Source organism: Phasianus colchicus, chromosome 4, assembly GCF_987193195.1.
Source record: "Phasianus colchicus chromosome 4, bPhaCol1.hap1.1, whole genome shotgun sequence".
Lineage (NCBI taxonomy): Eukaryota > Metazoa > Chordata > Aves > Galliformes > Phasianidae > Phasianus > Phasianus colchicus.
In genome coordinates, this window is record NC_143439.1 from 2,373,467 (window position 1) to 2,397,797 (window position 24,331).

At 39.5% G+C, this 24,331-nt stretch overlaps 1 long non-coding RNA gene across 3 annotated transcripts in view; it reads right to left on the reverse strand.

Annotated features, from left to right (window-relative positions):
* Positions 1 to 24,331, reverse strand: part of LOC149918005 (uncharacterized) — a 53,834-nt gene that overhangs the window by 16,526 nt on the left and 12,977 nt on the right. Inside the window, exons 2-5 of one of the 3 annotated variants that reach the window (XR_016465707.1) lie at positions 23,591 to 23,740; positions 15,670 to 15,798; positions 10,960 to 11,123; positions 6,885 to 7,116 (exon numbers count right to left, since the gene is read on the reverse strand). This is a non-coding gene — a long non-coding RNA (uncharacterized LOC149918005). Of the gene's footprint in view, positions 1 to 6,577; positions 7,117 to 10,959; positions 11,124 to 15,669; positions 15,799 to 23,590; positions 23,741 to 24,331 lie in introns of those variants that run through there. The other 2 variants (XR_016465708.1, XR_016465709.1) reach the window with 2 other exon arrangements.

Here is a 24,331-nt window from a genome sequence, read left to right on the forward strand (position 1 = left end):
TCATGTATTTACATGAGTCACTTTATTGCCTTGCTTTTCTCACCAAAAATATGCCCATCCAAAGCGATTCTTTTTGAATCTTGCCAAAAGCTGTTTCATGAAAGTGGAATCAATATAGAAATCTTTCCTGACCCATCCATTCTGAATTATTTTTGATGCAAAAGATGAAGTATGACTAGTTTTGTGCTTACTATGTCTTATTAAACTGTATGCATAAATGCCAAAATTCCATGCAGACTTAGGTGCTGGCTCAGCATACTTCACATCAGAAAGATCTGAGGGATGGACAAGACTTACTGGGGAGATATTGTAAATGCATTTTAGGGACACATGCAGTAGCCATACACTCAAAGCACTTGGATCTAAAGCTGAAGAATAGACTTTTTAAATTGCATGCCAGTAGTGAGGGAATTATACCTTCTCTTTCTCTGTTACTCAGAAGGCATGCAAGTGGACAAGGTGATGGATGTCAAGTTCAGAAAGCATTAAGTACGGGTTCAGGGTAACTCTAATGCCATGATGTCAGTGTACCATTTTCCTGTAGTCTCTTGTTGTATCTATTAATTTCACTTCAACTTAGTAATGTGGAAATGCAGTCAAATTAAAACCTCATTGCTAATTTTCCTTGTAGTAATGGATGTGATCTAGATAAATAGATTAACTCTCATTAAAATTTGCTGAGAAGCACAGCGGTGCTGAAAGAGCAAAATACATCCCTTTTTTAAGTGCTCTTGGCAGTACTAAATAGCTTCTTATTTAGTGACCGTAATAAAGAGGACAGGAACAGCTGGATCCTGAAGTGCAGACACAAAGCAATTTTCCAAAAATGTTACCAGAGTGAGATATGAAAGATTCAGGGAAAGCACAGGTTTTGGATTCCTGCTGCCTTCCAAATGCAGAAACATTCTATGACCTATAATAGCATTTTGAAAACGTGGGTGAATAAAAGCCCCCAAACCCAACATATACAATATATATCTGTATTCAAGCATTAACACGAGAACAGCAAAATAGAATGAAAACTCAAAGTTTAGTAAAAATAACAATAATAACACAGAAGCTAATTAAAGGAAAGTGCCACTGCAATATTTTATAGATGGTCTGCCGATTGTTTCAAAAATGCTAAGACATCCTTTGAATTTTACAACGCTGACAAGCTGTGAAAGATGTGTGTTGAAAAAGGCATTAGCCCAGAGAGAAATGAAAGCCAAGCCCTGCTATGGCTGAGAAAGGAGTGGTCTGTTGGCTCTGGTCCCTCTGAATTGGGGCAGGTAGGGCATGTGGAAGCCAGCTGCTGGTAGGAAGGGGAGCTGACAACACCGGATTTTTAAATTGACACAGTAAGTCAAATATTGGGTACTAGAAGTAGATTTTCCCTTCTGCAGGCCGCCCACCAAAGAAATAATGTATTGTATACAGTATGCATGAAAAACAGGTTTAAGAACATCACTTACTAGTTTAAGGCAAAACTGAACGCTAAAGAGAACTCTGCACAAATTGTATGAAGTATGCTCTATTCACTCCTTCCACTGTCTCTCAGCAGTTATCAAACAGATGCTATTCTTGGAAGAAGGATTAAAAAAAACAACATGATAGAGAATAATTCTAATATCCCAAATGGGTTTTGTAAATTGATGAGGTTAATTACTTTTAAGTCTAAAACTTCAAAGTGCAAGTTGTAGGAACGCAATGAAGGCTTAACTTTTTCTGCAGAGAATATATAAATTCCTCCAACACTATTTCTCCATTTTATGATTTTACTTTACAAATATTCTGAAAAGATGATTTGTAAGATACGTTCTTACATCTTGAAAATTGAAATAAGAATACATTAGTGATTGGATTAAAGCCAGGTCAATGTCAAAACTGTCTTACGACCATGGCTGCTTTACTAAAGGAATCTGAAGTAATGATTCAGTCTGAAGTCTCTCAGAATTCAGAGTAATGTTTGTGTGCACACATGCTGTGGCACAGAGGAAGAATTACAGATGAAGAGAAAGGTCTTAAGCATTACAGACCTTATTAGTGCTAGAAAACATAATTTTACAGAAATGAAAGCATAGCATTCAGTTGCTAATGGTCTCTGAAAAGAAAACTCAGCAAAGGAATGAAAATGAGGTCAATTTAATTTGGTCTCTAAGCACACAGAATGGAAGGAAAAAAAGTCCCTGCAGATTTTTAAGTACTATAACTCAGAAGATCAAATCTAGAGCTTCCACAGTTTGCTCTCTTTATGTTTGAAAAAAGAGTTGCAAGTGGAAAAAAATATTTCAACAGAGACATTTGCTTTCAAAATAGACACGTACTCCAGGATTAAAATAAAGCAGCTCAAAAGATTCAGTCAAACACCTTTAGTCCCTAATATCAATTGCCGTTAGTCTTCCCACTGTAGTTTGTCTTCAGTACAGCAGCAGCTGGTGGCAGATGGAGAGGAGTTGTGTTTAGCTGTGATTGCAGCTTCCTGGACAGAAGGAACCCAAAAGCGATCTCAGAAAAACCAACAGATACGACCATAACAGCCAGGTGACTGATTTTCTACCCTAGATACTGTTCAGTAGGTGATATGAATAGCATAAGAACATATTTCTAATCTGTTCAATAAATCAATGAAAATAATTTCTGTAGGCTTTTCCTTCCAGTGTGGAAGCAAGAACAAACACAGAGCTTAGCCTTAACTCGGCAAAGACCTTTCTTCCCCCATCTCCCAACAGCAGGTACTTCAGAATGATAATTAAATCTTCTTCTAATGCAAATGTTTAATTTTCTCAGAAAAGCATGCTGGAAGCCCAGGCACTATTCACCAGACCATTTGAGCTAGTTTTTTTCATAACTTTTCTCAAAAGCTTTGCAGAATCAGCTTCACGTGTACAAAGTACATCTCAGAGTTCTGTTGCTTTCAAAGGACATATTTAAACTGGGATTTTCTTGCCTTACTGTTATACTGCTTAGCACTGCAGAAAATGCATGTGCTGTCCCAAAAGCAAAAAGCAGGTCCCAAATCCTATCACTACAGGCTTTGAGTATATTGGTGCTCTGATATGCATGGGAGTAACAGCACACTTCAATTAAGAGAAAAATGTGGCGTATACATCAGTGTGCTGCTACCTTCTGCCCAGAAAGAGAGGAGATCTGTGCTGGAACCAATCAAGGATCAAAACAGGCTGATGTAGCTGTTTATCCTACTTCTGTGAGCAAGTGACACTGACTGGAGCAAACCTCCTTCAAGGCAGGGAAATCTTTTTGTTGCTGGGTGAAATAACATGTCATGCTATTTCCTTACTTAAATGAGGAATGCAAGTCAAATGGGATTTCAACCATACTGCATTCGTTGCTCTGCACACTTGCCAAATCACCCTGAAGTATCTTGGAGGCAGGAGAATCAGAGTGGCTGTGTAAATCCAAATAGTGTATCCAGAGGAGGGTCATGGTGGTCCTAGCTACATCTGCACTCTTTGAAGGTGCCCAAAGCTTCGATTTGGCATGTTATTTATGCATTGCTGTATATTTATCAATTTCTAAAGTCTGTTTTAATGACATAGTATTTTTCACAGAGAAAATCGTGGTAAAAATGGCTGCGCTTTCAGTTTCCTCACTCAAAAAACAGCAATGTGCCACAAATAGAGGGGAGATGTAATTCCCATACGCAACAAATCACAAGGAAACTGCTCATCAGAAAATACATTATTTTGAATACCATGTCTTACAGTGCTTACTGGAAATAAGTCATGCTTCTAAAGCCAGACTACGAAGCACTCCAAGCAATTGGAACACATTTGACTACCTCAAAAACGTTACAAAGAGCAGCTCTCTCAGAACTATCTTGTTACCATCTTTCCCATAGTACTACTATGGTAATTAGGAGAACTTAACCAGCTTTTTTAGAAACTCTTTTTTGGACCATTCTTGCCTCCAGGAAAAAGGGAGGCCATCTGGACTCATTTCTTCAGTGTGAGCAGTGTAGGCTTTTTCAGAACAGCTTTGGCAGGAACTCAGCTTCAGACGGAAATGGGCATTCAGCACTTCCACATGGTTTGGAAACTCCATCCGGGTGGAATTAGGCCCTAGGAATACAGGTTTTGCCCTCAGAAAAAGGAAGGATTCTAATCTAAAATGAGGATGCAGAGCATTTAAAATCGTATCACTCACAAAGAAGGTGCTTGGGTGGCACAGTAAGTCTACTACATCTTTGTAAAACTTCCATCAGTGTCTTACTGGTGAGGCAGAAGCTGCTAACTCACTTCTGCAGAAAGTCTGTGGAGTCTAACATCTAATTGCCTCTGGAAAAAAATCACAGTGCAGTAAAATATGCAATAAATGGAGTGAAAGGTTAGAGCAACATCCTGTCTGTGATGAGAAATAAGCCTCATAAAATTCCTCCCGGTGCAAAATAGTACCACCAAAAGCATTTTCAGCATTTTCAAGACTATGTGGTTATGAGCAAGACACCCTGGATCTACTACCTGGATACAGGACTGCGCAGAGCATGGTTTTAGGGGAGACTGGAGAGTTTGAAAAAGAAAAGCCTTTGGTCCATCAGAAGTAAGGAATGTGAGCAAATGAAGGCCTCCTGAATCACAATTAGTGAAAACAGTGAAAAAAATGTGAAAAAGGGCAGAGTAAGTGGAGAGCATAAGCAAAGCAAGGCAGTAAATGTTTATGCATGAAGAAAGGTCATCCTGCTGAGGGAAATGAGGCCTTGTGAGCTGCCTTTTTAGGCATGAGGCTGACTGCTCTCCTCATGCTTTTGTCTTGTTTTGGCAAAGGCTACCCAAGGCACCAAACGCATCTGGGTATCTCTAAGCCAGAAAGACCCTTTAGAAGGAAGCACAAATGTCACTGAAAGAACAGAATTTCACAACAGAAATGTGAAGATGGAGATAAGCAGTAACATGCATCATCAGCATGCTCGCTGGCTACGCAGGCTGCAGATGGAGAGGAAATCTTTCATCCCAGAAAGCAGCACCATGGCAGTAACATCAATGGGCCTGTCAGCAGCAGCAGTAAGAACATAAGCCAAGGGCAGTGGACCAGGCTTGTCTGTGAGAGGACAGCATGGGCCCTGGGGATGAAAGAAGGAGCACTGGCAGCATGCCAGCTTGGATAACTGCAGCCATGATTTGAACAAGATGGAGGTATGGAAATATGTAGAGCTAGGTAGCCATCTGTGTTCCTTTCTCTCCCAGGTTTATCAGAGAAGACAAACATGCACGTAGGACAAGCAGAGTGAAAGTGTAACTCCCATAAAACTCTCCTTCTTCATAGCCTATGGGTACCTCAACAAAATGTGCCGTGACTGACACTGTAACTGCAGCAGAAAATGGGGGGGGGGGGGGGGGAAGTCTTTTTTCCTTTTTATTTTCTATTTTTTGTTTGTTTGCTCCATGAATTTGATAACAGAAGCTGGGAGAGCAATCCACACATAGCTGACAGGGACTTCTGTTCAAGCCATTGTGGATCAGTGTCCATCAGCATCAGCCAATTACTGATCTAAACAAGCTTCATTTATCCACATATTTTTTTTCTCCACTCAAACTATTTCATTTGCATTGCTTGAAAATTAATAGATTTGATACCGATACCTTATAGCTGCATTGCACACACATATACCATTAAAGACTTATCCAAAATTAGCAGGATTCCAACTACCGAGGGAAATGCACAGCATGAACTCGTACTGCCTTCACACAGCTAAAAAAAATATGCCTTTGCTGAACAGAAATAACTCTGAAGTCTACCAGCTTTATAATTTATGTGATGCTAACATCTTCTGAAGCTATTCTCCTGAGGATTTTTTTGTCTCCTTCTGATTATCTTCACACTGAGAAATCAATTGTTCCTGAATTATAGCACCCATAACACATCTGACAATTCCTCAACAATCTAAGACTGAATATGTTTTTGAATGAGTTTATTTACAGTACTTGTACTTTACAGAAAGACGTATTAGCACTGCAGTCCTATGCTCTAAATCACCCACACATATCAGTGCTGCTAAATTGCCAGTCACCTTCCTGGATTCCACCAAAACAGGAAATTGAACAAGAGATTGATCATTAAGTTAATGCAACTAAATATAAGGGTCTCCTCAAAGGTTAAAGAGCCACTCTCATGCTTTCATCTCTATCTTAATGTCCAAATATAAACAGCTTCCATACTAGTTAATTTACAGGGATTAATAATTGCAAGACTTTTAAAATTCACTTCAATAAGACTGGGAAAACAGGTCAATAAATCAAGTCTTTTATCTGCCTGCTCAGGCTTGTTCTGAAGCCTGTTCCACATGTATGAATAATTAGCAGCAGGTGTAAAATAGCTCCTGGTAGGTTACTACTGGCAAGTCCAATTCACTTGTGGATCTTCCTGAATACAGCTCATTAAATGCCACGTATCTGAAACCTAAGCTCCTGACATCCAAATTAAGGGTACATGATTTCTATTAAGAGATTTTGAATGACCTCCGCCAGCAGTTCAAATTGTTAGCAGCTTTAACCAGCTATCCAGATGTTTTTCCTTGAAAGACAACTAAGGAAAAAAAAAAAACAAACAGGTGCTGTTGTCCTTCTTTTGTATTAAAATTGTATATTCCTTTTAATATAAATTCTCCTAGAGAAATATTGAGGATTGGATAATTGCAGCATTTTGAGATCCTATGGCTCAGAGGGCTAAATTGATACCACCAACGCAAGATGCATTCTGCTTTGCAGACAAGTGGCTGTACCTCTTCTGATACTACATTAGAGAAAAATATAATTATTGAAAAGATAATGTGTGCCTCAAACACATTGCAAAATACAGGAAGTATATTTGGTGGAAAGAAACAGAGGTGAAACAACATGGAAGGGAGGAAACTTCATCAATATAATTCAATGACTGCTCAGACAGACCTGTTATTTGATTCAGTAGTAAGCATGGGTTTGCTTCAATCAATGACCAGCATCCAAATCCTGCAGCTCTCACACCTGGATCAAACCTCGGCAATCCCACTGACTTTAGACACAGGATTGTTGCAAGTCCAAGGAAGGCATTAACAGCATACAGCAGAGGAATATCTGAGCATCGGTGTGAATTGTAGCATCTGAAATGGCTCTTACAGACAGTTTGACTTTATAGCTATTTCTAGAATAAGAAAAAAAAAAAAAAAAAGAATTTTCTATGTAGGGCTCTGTATCTCTGGCACAAAGTACTGATAACTTTTCCTGTAAGCCAATCTTGTATTCTAGGTCTAGCGGGGCATTAAGGAAAAGTGCTACACATTTATTACAAATGCAGATCACACATGGGAATCTTGAGAAAAAAGAACATAAAGAGGCAGATAAAGCAGCACACTGCATTGCTGGTATTTGCTTTCAGATAATCTCTATTGTTTATCAACATTCAGAAAGAGGTAGTAGAAAGAATAGACTTCAGCTGAGGTGCACATAATTTTGAAAAGGTTATTTTAGCAGTAATTATTGATACAGTATATAAATAAACTGCTTCTTATCATCAGGTGCCAGAGTAAGTTATTAGTATTATCATAGCAATTATCATAGCATGTGTCAAGAGGACTGCAATAGTGAGCAAAAGGCTTTGTGGAATTCTTCTAAGCTCCCCCCCCATAATGTATGTGCTATGCCTTTTTGGGCATTCTAGATAACTCAGCTGCCAATAACAATGATTGCCCGAGATGGGCACAAACCAGTAAAATCTAATTTGCAAGGCATTTCTTCAATATTTAAGTCAAATAAGAACTGTGTCAGTAAGTGGCATAAATCCTGCATTCGATATTGCTATCTAAATTATACTATGCACTACCTTCCAATATGCCCATAAGCATAGAACCTGCTATTGCAAAAAGTTTAATTTGTTGGATATCGGTATATTTGGTAATAGTTAAAAAAGCAAACCACAGAAGAGCTGTTTTTGAAGCAGGCTGTGACAGGGATAAGGGATTAACTGAAGTTACTGCTACAGCTCTATTGATCGCTAGTACACCATGAAAAGAAAATCTTTTGTGAGTCTTATATATGTGGTCAAAAAATACCTTCTTTTCCATCTTGCCAAGGGAAACTAGCTTCTTTGCTGTAGTGTATATAGAATCATAGAATGGGCTGGGTTGAAAAGGACTACAAAGATCATCTAGTTTCAGCCCCACCCCTGCTATGTGCAGGGTCGCCAACCAGCAGACCAGGCTGCCCAGAGCCACATCCAGCCTGGCCTTGAATGCCTCCAGGGATGGGGCATCCACAGCCTGCTTGGGCAACCTGTTCCAGTGCCTCACCACCCTCTGGCTGAAAAACTTCCTCCTAATATCTAACCTAAACCTCAGTCTCAGTTTAAAACCATTCCCCCTTGTCCTATCACTATCCACCATTGTAAACAGTCGTTCCCCCTCCTGTTTATAAGCTCATTTCAAGCATTGGAAGGCCACAATGAGGTCTCTCCAGAGCCTTCTCCAAGCTAAACAAGCCCAGTTCCCTCAACCTTTCCTCATAAGAGAAGTGCTCCAGCCCTCTGATCACCCTATTGGCCGTCCTCTGGACCCACTCCAAGAGCTCTGTGTCTTTCTTCTGCTGGGGGCCCCAGGCCTGGACGCAGCGCTGCAGATGGGGCCTCACAAGAGCCGAGCAGAGGGGGACAATCACCTCCCTCTCCCTGCTGGCCACCCCTTTTTTCATGCAGCCCAGCACACAGTTGGCCTTCCGGGCTGCAAGCGCACACTGCTGGCTCATGTCCAGCTTCTCGTCCACCAGGACCCCCGAGTCCTTCTCTGCAGGGCTGCTCTCAAGGGGTTCTTTGCACACTTTGTATAAACACCTGGATTGCCCCAACCCAAGTGCAGCACCTTGTACTTGGCCTTATTGAACCTCATTAGGTTCACATGGGCCCACTTCTCCAGCCTGTCCAGGTCCCTCTGGATGACTTCCCTTCCCTCCAATGTATCGACTGCACCGCTCAGCTTGGTGTCATCTGCAAACTTGCTGAGGGTGCACTCGATGCCATCATCTGTGTCAGTGATGAAGATGCTGAAGAGCACCGGTCCCAAGGCCGACCCCTGAGGGACACCGCTTGTGACCGGCCTCCACCCTGACACAGAGCCATTGATCACAGCCCTTTGGCTGCATCCAGCCAACCAATTCCTAATGCATCGAACAGTCCATCCTTCAAATCTACACCTCTACTATTTAGAGAGAAGGATGTGCTGAGGGACTATGTCAAAGGCTTTGCAGAAGTCCAGGTAGATGACATCCATTGCCCTTTCCCCATCCACCGAAGCCATCACTCCATCACAGAAGGCCACTAGATTTATCAGGCAAGATCTGCCCTTGGTGAAGCCATGCTGGCTGTCTCGAATCACCTCTTTATCTCACATGTGCCTTAACATAGCTTCTAGGAGGATCTGCTCCATGATCTTCCCAGGCACGGAGATGAGGCTCACTGGCCTGTAGCTCCCTCGATCTTCATTTCTCCCTTTCTTAAAAGTGGGAGTAATGTTTCTCTTTTTTCAGTCACTGGGGTTTTCACCCGACAGCCATGATTTTTCAAATATGATGGAGAGCGGCTCAGCAACCACATCAGCCATTTCTCTCAGAACCCTGGGATGCATGCCATGCAGCCCCATGGACTTACAAACATTCAGTTGTGTGTGGAGTCTCAAACTTATTCCACTGTTACAGTGGGATGGAATCCCCTGCACTCACCCACAGCTAGAGGTTCAGGGTCTTGGCAGACATGGGGAGCCTGACCACTCATGAAGACTGAGGCAAATCACTCATTGAGTACCTCAGCTTTTTCCATGTCTGAGGAAGCCAGTTCTCTGTCCTCATTCATCAGAGGGGCAACACTTTCCCTGGCCAGTCTCCTTCTGCCTATGTACCTGTAAACCCCTTCTTGTTATTTTTCACATCCCTTGCCACGTTCAGCTCCATCTGTGCCTTGGCTTTCCTGTTTTTTTTTTTACACATGCAGACAACATCCCTATATTCTTCCCAGGCTACACAGTCCTGCTTCCACTTTCTGTACATCTCTCTCTTTTCCCTCAGTTTAAGCTGCAGGTCCTTGCTCAGACATGCCAGTTACCCATCTCTACTGCTCAGTTTCTTCTGCTGAGAGATGGAGAGCTCTTTGCTCTCAGAAGGGTGTCCTTAAAGAGCTGCCAGCTCTGTTCTGTACCCATGCCCTTAAGGACACTTCCCCAGGAGACCCCATTCATCAGTTCCTTGAGCAGCCAGAAGTTTGCTCTCCTGAAGTTCAGGGTTTTGACTCTGCTTTTTGCCAGGCCTGCATTCCTCCAGATCACAAACTCCCTCAGGGCATGATCACTACAGCCTCCAATCTTAACTTCTCGTAATGGTCTCCTCTGCAGGACAATCACAGAATCACAGAATGGCCCGGGTGTGAAGGGACCTCAAGGGCCATGAATTTCCAATCTCCCCACCACAGGCAGGACCATAAACCTCCACACTTAATACTAGACCTCTAGACTAGTTAGAGCAATGATGTCTTTCTACAGTTTCTTTTGGGAGACTGCTGAAACAGTTTTAGTACCCACTCATCAGTCTATATGTGGTTACTCATACTGATCCAGAGCAGACAGAAGATATGCAACAGCATGCAATAGAGGAAGAAAATGCTCTGGTAAAAACAATATAACTTACTACTGCTATCCTTTTCCATGGTCAAAAACTGTAACTGACCAGTTACTTCATGGTTATTTCATGCAGTTGATGACAATCTAATTAAGTACTGTAATAAGAGAAACTGGAAATAGAGTTATCTGGAAAATGTGCAAAAAAACACCAGTAGTTGAGTACTTATTAGTAACATTCCAGGTTTTAAGTCTGATTCAAATATTAAGTCCAGAAAAAAATTAATTCATTATCCAGCTTAACAAAATATAGAGCACAGAAACACAACCCAGAATTTCTTCTATAAATACAAAACTGTACAACAAGCCAGGAAGGAAGAGAAACCTCCTACCAGTTTTGCAGTAAGCTGTTGATAAGAGTCAGCTTGAATCCTTCTCTTCTTTGAAGAGGTATATTGCTTGTGCTGTGCAGTATCTTATTTGTATCCACTTGTGAGGACAAGTAGATAACCTGTCCGCATTCAACATTCTCTCAAATGTACTCCTTATGGATAACCTGAAAGTACAGAAAAGAAAGATGAGGAATCAAATCTGTCCTCTTATTTTTCTGTTACTAAGAACAAAGTGTGACGTATCTGATAAGAAAGCAGACTTCTTTGGGCTTCAGCCCAGTAACAATAAGAAGTTTGAGTCATTTGTAATACCAAATCCAGGGCTCCTTGAAAACTGGGAGGAATAAAAAAAGGATTTCTGAAGACTCCAAGTATATTTTTCCCTGCTATTAAGAAATAATGGTCAGCACTGAGTAAGGTCAATTAATGGCTAGCTTGGGACACTTTTTGTTAATGCATATAGATTGGTGTATTGGCTGCTTTTACAGAAGACTGGTGAAACAGGAAGACTTGTTCACTTGCTTGGGAAACATCTGGAAGTCCCTGTCCATCCAAGATGGTTTGTGCTACTACAGCTGAGGCCTATGGGAGTCCATTTCCATCATTATCTAACACATGAATGCCCAGGCACCATAACAGGCTGAATTCCAATCAAATGCATTGGTTGCACGACTTCTCCCAAACCCTAGTTTTGGCCTTGCTGAATTTGCCTTACACATCGTTGTCCTTTCCTGTATTTATGAGTGATTCCAGTAAGTAACATAAAAAGGTAATTTTTACAAGATAATGGTGAATTTGCTAATAAGCCCCAATTCCAGAATTCTGTTTCCTTGAAAAAGGGTACTTCATGTACTTCGGGCTGACAAAAAAGATAAAGTATATTCTTGAAAGTACTCAAATTTATACGAAGAAAGTACCTGAGGAATTTAAAATGTCTTTTACGTAGTATGCATTAAAGTATTTTCATGTAATATAGATGATTACAAGAATATTATTCATTCCTTTTTAGCTCTTGAGTAGCTGTAAGAGCAGTTTGAAAGAGGAAGAATTTGGTGAACCTGGACTTGAATTAAACCTACACGGTTCAGAAAAAAAGAAGGATGACTGCATGAAATTCAGAATATTCCTTGGAGGTACAGTTTTAGCATAATGAAACTGTTGTTTTAAGTTGCACATTATAAATGCTAGCAGCATACCTTACAGCAACTCATTTTAAACGGTTAGGAAAGACAGTCAGAAGTTGGGAAGCTACTTCTGAAGTTTCCTATAAGGCTGTACACAACATTAGTCAATATTCCGCCACATGAACTGAAAGGTTAATTGACATTCACTTCCTGGTCAGAAAACAGTTCAGAACAGAATGATCAGATGATCAGGGACCAGCAGGAAACAGAGCACATGGAATTGAAACAGTCTTCAATTGCATGTGAAGATATTTTCAGTTCCACAGACTTTTTACAACTTTAACTTGGAAGGCTGTGAGCAAAAATCAGATTGCTGAAAATAAGTTTATACTGTTAGATTTTTGTATTGATTTAGGAAGTCTGAAAAAAAAACCAACAACCAACCAACCCAACGGCCCTTGAATTACTACAGATAGAACTTCTAAATGTCAGCAATCAAAAGATTTATAGAAGTTACAGTTACTAAAACTACCAGCTTCCTCATTCAAAGTGATTTAGAAGGTCAGTATCAGGAACCTTCAACAAGAAGTTCATTGACATGAGGTCTGATTTATAGCATTAGGTTACCCGACATGCTGAGGGACCAGAAATGCTTCCATACCCTGAAAATCCAACAGATTTTATAGATTCAGTAAGTACTACTCGGTAAAAGTCACAGATACACTTGAAGTGCTATAGAGGGATGCAACTTTTCATTTTCACATTCTATTTCAGAAATCAGAAGCATTTAATTTTCATCTCACTTTTTAGTGTCCTAGAGTATCTCCATCTCCATCCAAAAATCTGTGATTTTCTAAGCTAGATTTCTCCTAGAAACAAAAAGAACAGAATGAGCAGGTTTTTTTTTTTTAAGCCATGCTCTTCAGAATATGAGAATTTCAATACAAAAAAAATATTAGTTGGAGGTAACAAACTGGAACAGCCTCTTTTCACTAGGTACTCTGCCAAACCGCAGAGAGATCTGATTGTTTTCACATCACTAAAAGATGGCTCCTTGTGTAAATTTGCAGCTTCAACTAAAACTCATTTAAAGGTAATTGCAGCCTGGCTGACCCCCAGCTTTGAGTTTCTCATATCTTCAGTACTTATTGATCAGAAACAAAACTTTGCTTCTCAGTCAGAAAGCAATATATCATCAAATGTGAAAAAATATTACCTTTGTGCTAGAGATGAATCCAGCAGAGTACCTAAGTGTTCAGAGAACAAATGCACATGCCTATGTCCATAATCTCAAGTACTGTGTTCAGTTTTGGGCACCTCAATACAGAAAGGACATGGAGGTGCTGAAGCAGGTCCAGAGAACAGCAACAAGATTTGTGAAGGGCTTGGAGAATATGGCCTGTGAGGAGAGACTGAAGGAACTGGGGCTGTTTAGTCTGGGGAAAAGGAGGCTGAAGGGAGACCTTATTGCTCTCTTCCAATATCTGAAAGGTGATTGCAGCAACGGTGGGGTTGGTCTCTGCTCACTGGTGACAGGTGACAGGACGAGGGGGAATGGCCTCAAGTTGTGCCAGGGGAGGTTTAGGTTGGATATCAGGAAAACCAGGATTGTTAAGCATTGGAATAGGCTGCCCAGGGAGTTGGTTGAGTCACCATCCCTCGATGTGTTTAAAAACCATTTGGATGTGGTGCTCAGGGACAGGATTTAGTGGAGGGTTGTTAGAGTTAGGATAGTATGGTTAGGTTGTGGTTGGACTTGATGATCTTGAAGGTCGTCTTCAACCTGAGCAATTCTATGATTCTATGATCCCCACACTCTGTATCTAGCAGTCTCAATGTGGCTGTGATGTATAAGATTCATCCCTAAGTCTCGCTCTTTCCTCCCTGATGCAAGCAATAGGAATGTTTTTCTAAGTAGCATGTGGAGTTATCACTCTCCTTCCTGTGTTCCTTGCACATGCATAGGCATTGTGGTGCCATCACATCACATATATTTCAAAGGAAGAGTGGAGGAGTGACTTCCTTCTTCTACTATGGTTCATTGACAAGACACTGATCTTCCACATTTTAAGAATGGAAATGTGTGAAAGCAAACTGTGAAAACTGTGTCTCTTACTGCAACTGAAGTGCAATGTAATGTGTTTGCTGTGTAGCATGACCTTTATCTTCTCTTTTTCTTGAAAATTATTTATACCTTATGTTCTGCTACAGTACATATCCAAGATCTGTAAACACTTCAGTGAGCTCCTTTATACAGTTGAATTTCTATAAACAGCTGAAAACTTCTATTTCATTTTTACTTTGCAGAATCAGTTTTTAGGGATCTCCTTTTCTTTGATTTTAATGTTTTTCAGATTTATTTCTTTGACTTTTCTTGTAAATGGCTAAAGTCATTATGATCTACAGCACCTAATTTATGTTCTAACCAGTGAACGCCCTTGGGAATACAAGATATCAGAGACAGCTGTTAACACTTAGTAGAAGTTCATATTAATCAAAACATGTGTAGAGGTGTACATGCACTAGTTTTCATAACAGCTGTTACATCTCCATGTTTCCTTCGGTGGAAAAAGACATTTAGGGAAAACAGAAGAATCCTTTCCATTCCTACCTGTACGTATCTAGTCAAGACATTAGGCACACATTATCTAAGTTTCTAGGCAACATAGATTAAACCACACATGACTTTCAAGGTGTCATAGTTTTATGATGTTTGATCATCAATATTCATCATAACATCATGTAGTACACTGGGAATTAAAGAGTTAATGCTCCAGGTCCAGGTACATGTCCCAGAAGAGAACTACTACATTCCCCAGAGGACTGTTTGCTGTTCTGTTATCATTTCCACTCAGGGAGAAAAGATAAAAGGCCTTCACAGGTCACCTGATGGCCTTTTTGTTTCTGATTGTCACACTTGCCTCCGTTGCTAAACTCATCACAGCGTTAGTGTAAGGCTTTCAGCTTTCAGACACACTCTTTCATTATATTTATTAGCCTCAATTCTAATTAGATTGTATTATAGTGTGTTATCTTGCATTCTGATATCTTATTTAGTAAATCAGTCTGTTTCTCCTCACATCACTGCCACTATTTTGTTTTTGAGCCCATCTCGCTATCTTTTTCTGGGGTGCGGATTTGCGGGTCCCTCTGCCCTGCTAGTCATGGAACTAGGCCAAGCCAGCCTGTAAACTCCCCTGAGCTCCCCTGGGTTGGCCCTGCCTTCCCACCAGGTGCTCAATTGCTGTTTTAGGCCATGATTTAGCATTTCCATTACAGCTGATGTATTTATTCTAGCTGACTCATTAACTGTACTACAAATGTATTTCCAAGTACAATTTTCAGTGGAATAGCTATTTCATACCAGTTAACATACTACAAACAACAAAGGTATCTGAAGATAGTGATTTCCTAATGGAGATGAGATATACAGCTCTAAAAGCAGCAAAGCTGTCTGAGTGAACAGTCTTATTTAACATTTCTAAAGTTATCTGCCAAGTTCATTCACTGTGCAAAAAAGTCTGGTATGAAAAGAGCAAGAAGAAATGCATAGGAAAAGGAAATATTTTATCAGAAAAACTGATACCTTTGAAGACATGCTGATGGGATTGCAGGTGCTCTTCTGTTGATCATAAAACACAGTGGCATGTAGTGACAAACCTGTCTTCCCTTTCCGGCTGGAGAATCTTGATGTCACCCATCGCAACTTCCACACCTAAAAACATATCAACTTTATCATTTTTCTATAATCTGGTGTGCATTTGTGAGTAGAACTCTCATAAAGTCACTCTGTCTTCCATGCAGCTGTGAATAAGTGACTATTAGGTATAAGTCTTTAGATACACCTGTGGAGTGTGACTCCACTGCACAGTCATTCATCAAGATGTGCCTTCCAAGCACTAACAAGCAGTACTGTCAGCCGAGCCATGATGTTTAACTGCTTGATCACTTCATCCTACCAGAATTATATGTGTTTTTAACCAGCAAGTTCTTTAAGCCTCTGTCCTATATACAGAATTAGCAACTTCTCCTGTAGTTCTGACTACAGTCTATTGAGACACATGGGAAGGACTCCTGGCAATTCAGTATTCTTTTTTTTTTTTTTTGCAAGAGTAACCAAGGATCCTGGTCTAGCCCACAGCCCAGGTCCTCTTTGCAGAGCCAGGACAACAAATAGATTGGAAATCGTAGTTTGTCATATTGCAATTAATATATATGTCAAATTAGACAGAGACAGGCATCCAACACTGCTAATTTGCACAGTGGCTTTTCATGGTCTACCCCATTACTACATGGATGATCATCAGCAGTTACCAACTATCTGCTGTTCATTGTGTATGTTACACTACACTATCTATTATATCTACTCACTAAACCTTAGTAAGCATTTTCTCAAAGCGTTTACAATAATTATCTTGATGCTTGAGTAATAAAGTTATTCCTGAGGACATCACAGCTGTGTTTGCCTGAAAGTATAAAGCAGATTGCACTGATGGAGCTCCAGTAGAAGCATTTGACTGTTTCTGTGCAGTGTGTGCATCTATACAGACAGATGTAGGGCACAGTGCAGTTTAGCTGGGGATATGTAGTATATTAAACCAAAAACAGCCACAACAGTACTACAGTGTCTGACTTTAGTCTCAGTACAAAATATTTTGGGGGAGGTATTAAAAACAAATAGCATATGACTGAGGATCAAGAACCATTCTTTGTCATCCTCAATCATTTCAACATAAACAGATTCCTGCTTTTTCACCTCTTAAGAAGAGAACTATAGAAGTCAAGTAAAGATCATACACTTCCGAAATATCATGATTGTTCACTATTTGACCTCACAGTTCAAGTACTATTAATGTGGTGCCAAAAAAAAAAATTTGATCTAGCACATGCAGATGCACTGTTCTAAATTATTTAAAGCATGGTGTCTGTAAGTACTGTATCTTTCATTGTTACAAATGGAATCCAAGATGACTGAACAGAAAAGTGATTAGAGAAAGGTGATTAGTGTTCTTTTTCTGGTTTGTTTATTTAGTGCACCAGACCGCAGTTTATGTACAGACTCCTCATGCTGAAAAATATGAGGTTGTACAGATAGGCAATTACTATGATAAAGCTTCAGTCAGTAAGCCTTAGGCTCTCTATATAAATTCTTTTCTCTCTTTGACTGCCCAGCCCCTTATAAAGTCACGATGGCAAGCAGCCTGTGCTTACAGTAACTGGCTCTCGCTCTAGTTCTGGGTACTGAGCTGAAAGATTGCAAAATGGCAACGTACATTAAGTTAAAACTCAATGAACTGTTCACCAAGTGCTCACCATTGAGCAATATCACTCTCTATTAAAACTATGGATAAAGAAAACTACACAGAGGAAAAAATCCAGAGTTCAAATAATTATTTTTAATACCAAAAGGCCAGCAAAAAACATTTGACTTCTTAATTAAAATCTAATGAGTTCTAGAAGTACTTCTAGAACGCATCATCATCAGAATAAGGCCCATGAGCATCTTGGCCTTTAGCTCACTTTTTCCCCCACCCCTCCCCCCTGAAAATGTTTGTATATGTTTTCTTTAAGGTAACTTTATTTTGATCAAACAGTCAAAAGTGTTCAGCTTCTTATAAAAATTTCAGGTATCTTACCACTGTACCTCATTTTTACATTCATGCCTATTTTCCACCTCCTTTGTCCATATTTGCAACATTGACTGTTACATCCTTCCAATAGAGAGAAACACAGTTGTCTTTCTTGCATCTTTAATCCCAGGTTTTGCCTATTTAAGGTTCTCAAGAATTTCTGTTGTTCCTACGTAATAAATTGCTAACAACTCCTATGGGAATGTATAACAGCAGGGAACCCCAGATGCTCCTCTTCAATATCAGGAAGAATAGGAAGAAGTTTGTGGGGTTTTTATTGTTGTTGTTGTTTTGTTTTGTTTTTAAAGCTACACATATACTGGGAAGAAAAAAAAAATTCTTCTGTTAATTATTAAAGCACAGCCCATACACTTGTCAATTCTGACTTGACCCTGGAAGACACCTAAAGCCAGAACAGCTATTTGCACATTGGTATTAGCTCTCTGAGAGATAGCATGGTCAGATCATCATAACCTTTTGCAACTGCAGATCTGCCATACTGCCAATATTTCAACTGCTCATGCATTTTGATTCTGAAATTCAGTGACATTCCCTAGTACGAAAGAATGGATTGGGTTAAGAAAGGACCTCAAGGATTAAAAGTTCCAACCCCACTGCCACTGACAGGGTTGCCAGCCCTGTCCCAGTACTAGATCAGACTGCCTAGGGCTCCATTCAACTTGGCCTTAAGCACCTCCAGGGACAGAGCATCCACAACCTCTCTGGACAACTTGTTCCAGCACTTCAGCACTCTCTCAATAACGAACTTCCCCTTGACATCTAATCTAAACCTCCTTTACTTTAGTTTAAAATAATTTCCCCTTGTCCTATCACTATCTACCCTGATAAAAAGTTGATTTCCCTCCTGCTTATGAACTTCCTTTAAATATTGGAAGGCTGCAATGAGGTCTCCTGGCAGCCTTGTCTTTTCCATGCTGAACAAGTCCAGTTCCTTCAGCCTATCTTCTTAGTGGAGATGTTCCAGCCCCTGGATCATCCTCATAGCACTTCTCTGGACCCTCTCCAAAAGGTCCACATTCTTCCTGTGTTGTGGATCCCAGACCTGGACACAGTTCTCTACGTACTGGAGCCTCATGAAGGCAGAAGAGAGGAAGACAACCACCTCTCTCAGCCTGCTGGCCACCCCTCTTCTGATGGAGCCCAAAATACCATTGACCTTCCTGGCTGGAAGTACATATTGCTGGCTCATGTTCAGTTTTTCATCAAGGATCCCTAAGTCCTTCTTAGTAGGCTGCTCTCAAGAATTTCTTCTCCCAGCTGGTATACATACCTGGGATCACCTCAACCCAAGTGCAAAACCCATATAGTATAAGCCCATTACTCTGCTTTGGTATAGTAAAAAGTATTTGAATCACCACTGAATACTGAAGTTGTGAACTCATGAGCAAGAACTTGGAATCTGACACTGAAACTTTTTAGGAATGTACTTAGGTTTTAAAACTGTAATCTTCAAACGTAGTTAAGCATGAAACAACACTTAGGTATCTCAGCTAGGAACCTGGCCAACTGTAGTTGGAACTACTCCTTTAGTTGCAACAGTTATGCCACAATGACCAGCCTGCATTGTAATGCAACATACGGCATTTTTTATTCTTAAAAAGGAAGAATATCTGACCAGCCACTGGGACTTCTGCAAGATGAGTTCTGCTATCATTAACCACTGGTGCTTTTATCAAGAAAGAAAATTCCTCAGAAACAGATTTTCAGTGCTATCTACCTTTTTGGTCCAATGCTGGAAGCTCAGATTTTCACCAGATTTCAGAGAGAAATGTCTTATTTCTATCAAGCCTTGCTCATGATAAAATAAGGCTTTGATTTTGTTTATTTTTACAGTGAATTCAGTACAAATGCATGGGACAGAATTACAAATAAACCTGGATATCCAAACCTACATTCAAAGAGCAGGATTAGACAAACCTTTGACTGTTAGTGTCCATATAACACAGTAAGAAAAAACAGAGTCAATGACATCTCCAAAGGGTCAGGTAGCTGCACATCTTTTGCTGTGCACGTCCATTTAGCTAGTGGTTACTTTGAGGTTACACAAGATCAGGTACGCTTCAGATTGCTAGAAGAGAGGCTGCTACCAATTTGGTTTTATTCACTCATGTATGACAAACTCATGCTAGATGATCGCCTTGCTTTTTTACATGGCACTTTGTTTTGGTCTTTATAGCTATTGTTTTTTCAATCCAAATTCACATGAAAAGATTGTTTATGGGATAAGTAAGAAAAATCAATACTGTACTGAACAAATATATACATCCAAAATTCTTCAATGTTTGTTCACAGAAATCTGATCGAATATACCTTTCTCTATCCTTTCCATATTGTGTTAAGTTTGTGAAATTCAGTGTTCGTAAGATCTAGAAATTATATCCATAATGTTCTACTTATTTTCTTTATTAACAATCTCCTCTATTGGTCACTCACTAAGCAAATATTTATCATGCCACTGGATGGTCTGACTGCACACCTATATCACTAGAGCCAGTAGAAATCTTCCCATTGTTTTGGGCTGTATGAATCAGGTCTTCTTTCATGTCTTAGAAATATTTTTGCTTCCCCTGAATTAAAGAAATCATAACCACAGTGACAGTGTTAGTAAATCACCACCTACTTAACTGTCTCTCTCCAGGACAGCACTTTGCAACATGTTTGACCAACTGACAGTCTATTACTAGAAAAAACAAGTCATTATTTCACTGCCACCTATGCTGGCCAAAGGGTAAGGGTACAGAAATCTGTGGATAAGTATTTAGTAACCTAGAGAGATTTCTTCAGTTTTGCATAATGAACCTAGTTCTTCCTACAGAAATAGAGCATGCAAATAAAGTATTAGTGAGAACTGGGCAATACATATCACCTTAACCAAGCTATTTGAGATACAATATGTGCGTATTTAGGAAAAAAAGGCTGGTTAAATATTCATAACGATACACAACTAGCTCCCAGAGTTTAAACCTTCAGGTAGACTTCGCCATCAACAAGGTGGTGAGCTGATGCTCTTCCAGCATTGCCTTCCCTTTGGCATTTGGCTTTTGCAACATTTCTCCTGCTTTTATGTCCAGCTTTTGCAATTTACTTCTGCTTTCTTTCCCTTTTATCTGCAATCTAGGAAACAAGTTAGTGGAACTAGTACACAGGTTGCCTGCATTGTTAGATAATATTTTCACCCATCTTACCACAGAAAAGTCATCACAGGAACAGAAATTTTAAGAGCAGAAATGGACATCCCAGTATCAGCTTGCTTATCAACTGGCTCAGAGGGAGAACTGCCATTCCTAATATTTCTTGAATCTGCTTTTAAGCCAGCCTCTAAGGATGGAAACACTGATGTTATCTCATCAGTACCCAGACAATATTGGAGCTAAACTACTTTTCCTAGTGACATACCTAAGCCTGCTTGCTGTCATTTAAGTCTATAACTACTTGTCCCATCTGCAGCATGTGAAAGGGAATTTAATTCTGTTCATTGCACCCTTCAACGTAACTGAAGGCGTAGGCCTCCTTAGCTTTCTCATTTAAATTTAAAGTTAGTGTTTCATCTCATTCTATAGTTGTAGGATGTTTTCAGATCACTGACTGGCTTCAACACTTTCAACTCTGACATTTGACTTATGACCTTCCTGATCTGCAGAAGTCAGTGCTGAACAAGAAAGATACTCCTATCTCAAGAGCTTGTTTCAGGTGTGCCTGCCTTAAACAGCGTGGCACTGTTGAGTCATATCTAGTTTGCAGCCCTAAATAGAGCTGAAATCTTAGAACAATCAAGGTTGGAAAAGACCCCCAAGATCATCTCCTGGAGTTCTGCAGTCCAGGCAGTCTCGTCTCTCTGATCTACACTTTCTTCTCAAGTGATTCTTCCAGTGCTTCATCCAAATCGCTGATGGAAACACTGCATGTAATTTGAAAGAAAATAGACTTGGAAAAAATCAGTGAAGAATCCTACTTGAGATAGCCTTTGATTTTGAAAAACTGAATTTCTGCTCTAGAGTAAACTTTTCTCATCATTGTCTAATAGCCTCACCTACTGCATATGGTTAGACAATGAGGGATTATCAAGGTTTGTAGAAGACAAATGATTTGTTTCCTACTGCTTTTCTCTTATTCACTCTGCCATGGAAGAAAATTAAATTAACTTCATATGCCTTGTTACTATGACATTCATGATAGTTTTTACTATCATTTTCTAGGTGCCTAAAAATCACTTGTTTGAACATATGCTGATATTTTTCCAGAATCTAGTTGCATTGATAGCTATACAACTCTTTGGTTGTTCTTTTTCCATTGTCTTTTCCAAGTTAAGCTCAGGAGAGAGATTTTGAACAGTTTCCTCCACAGGCACCACTAGCTTACATTTAATCAAATCCAGCCAAATTGAGACTATCTAGTGTAAACCATCACTAACCTACTCATTCAATATTAAAAAAAAAAATCACAGCTTTTGCCCTTTGTGTATTTTAAAATGCAATGTTTTCCTACCTTTAGTTAATGAAATCTGCAACCTCCCCTTTTTCCACATGGTGCAGACATTATACTAGATCCATATGCGTAATCTAAGAACCAGTCTAGCAGGTACACTGAATAACTTTCCTATGATAAGTGTTGCTCCTTGTTTTAGTCTCATTGATGTCCCCACCTGTGTTAAGCTTGCCGCTCATTTGCATGTGCTAAACAGATGAGATCTGTACAGGAAAGTTTTCCAGTCTGTTTTGGAGTAACAGTTAACAATGACATCAATGTCTTCAATGCCTACAACATATACAGATAGATAGATTTAAATCATATTTTTTTAAAAAAGCACTGTTAGCTCTGACAACTAGAATTATTTGAAACTAAGGAGTTAATTGTTTTGGTGCACATATTCCTGTCTAAGAAAACTGTGAAGACTGAACAAGTTAAATATAGAGTTGTCATACATAGGAATACACACACGTCCCTGAATATCTTAGCATTTTCTTCAGGCTGAGAACAGAGGGCAACATTTCAGCTTAGCATCAGTGCTAATTCTATGTTTTCTGCATACGAATCTGATGCCTTAATCATTCTTTTATTTGGGAACTCATTAATTAGACCGCAGGGTTAGTTAAAGATATAGCTATGGCTGCTGTTTGTCAATATTTATTCTCAACAGGCTTCTCGTCTCATTACATGAAAGGATAAGATCATCAGAACCTGCTGCACTGCATCCCTCTTCATGAGTTAAAGACAGCTTCTCAGACAAATAGCACTGTGGCAACATAAGCAGGAATTAAACAGATGAAGGAGAAGTTCTGAAGAAAAACAATTCAATTCTCTATTTCTCCTTCCTTATGGGCAAATGTGCTTCTGCACTAAGAGAGTAATAAGTACACAAGTAATCACGCTCCAAATGTCATCTTAGTTGGATTTTGCTAACAACTTCCCAGTGGTCAGCTTCACCATTTTTGTATCTATTAGTGTTGCCAACAACTAACTTACCTGCATTTTTTTTAATGTATGAAAATTCTGACAGAAGATATAAGAATGGATATAAGATGGATATAAGAATATAGCTGAGATGGGCAGCAGCAGAAGGTTCTGTCATACATACCAGAGCCATTTTACAGCTAACAAACATCTGTTTTCACAAACCTTTTCAACTTCCCTATTTCAATAGCTTCTCTTCTGAAATACCAGATCCAAATTATAGAACACAGCAGTCTAACTCCACAGAAAAGAGATTGACTTCCATTTAATATCAGCTACAAATATGTTGTCACACTCAGCCTTGAGGAAACTAGTCTCAAAAACAGCGAAGTGCCTTACTTCACATAGACTCTAATTTATGGATTGCACATATCCTGTGACATCATTTGCATTTTTTGTTATTACCTTGTCTAACGTGGAAATGAAGCAAAAGCTTATACCACATCTGTCTTATGTGCCTAACTCTGGTTGAGTGATGGACAAAGAATGTGGACTGTTGTAAACATCAGACGGTTCCTCTGAAGCTCCATTTGACGGATCAGTCACTATACGTCTCTAGAAATGAATGTAAAATTGGAATTCTAAACGTTTTTTTCATATATCAAAAGACAACATTATGTTATCTGCTCTGTGCAAAGCTCTAAAAATTCTGTCGGAGAAGTCAACAAATGCATTCTATTTAATTTCATACCTCCTATGATCACACAGCTGTGTGATACGATAACACTGAAATCACTTTTCAAGAAATGGAAACACTCCACATGTTAGAAGTTAGAAAGCAGCAATAAATCTTAAGGATTTGATTTATTACAGGTGCTAGATATTACAGCAACATAGAGCAGAGCTCTGAACACCGCAAGAAAAACAGAACATGAGAAAAATGCAATTTCTAAACAGTTTCTGATTATCTTTTTTTTTTTTTTTTTTTTAAGAAAAGAACAAGCTACATGTATCAGCTAAAGACTCGCGTTTTACTTCAATTTTCTCTATAGTATCTTTCAACTTTTTTCCTCCTTTCTTCAGTTTTACTGCTATTATAAATCTAGCAAGTAATTCAGAAGGTACATTATTCTCCAATCATACCACATTATAAGTTTCTCTGGCACATCATGTACTAGCTGATACATGACACTGCATTCAATCTAC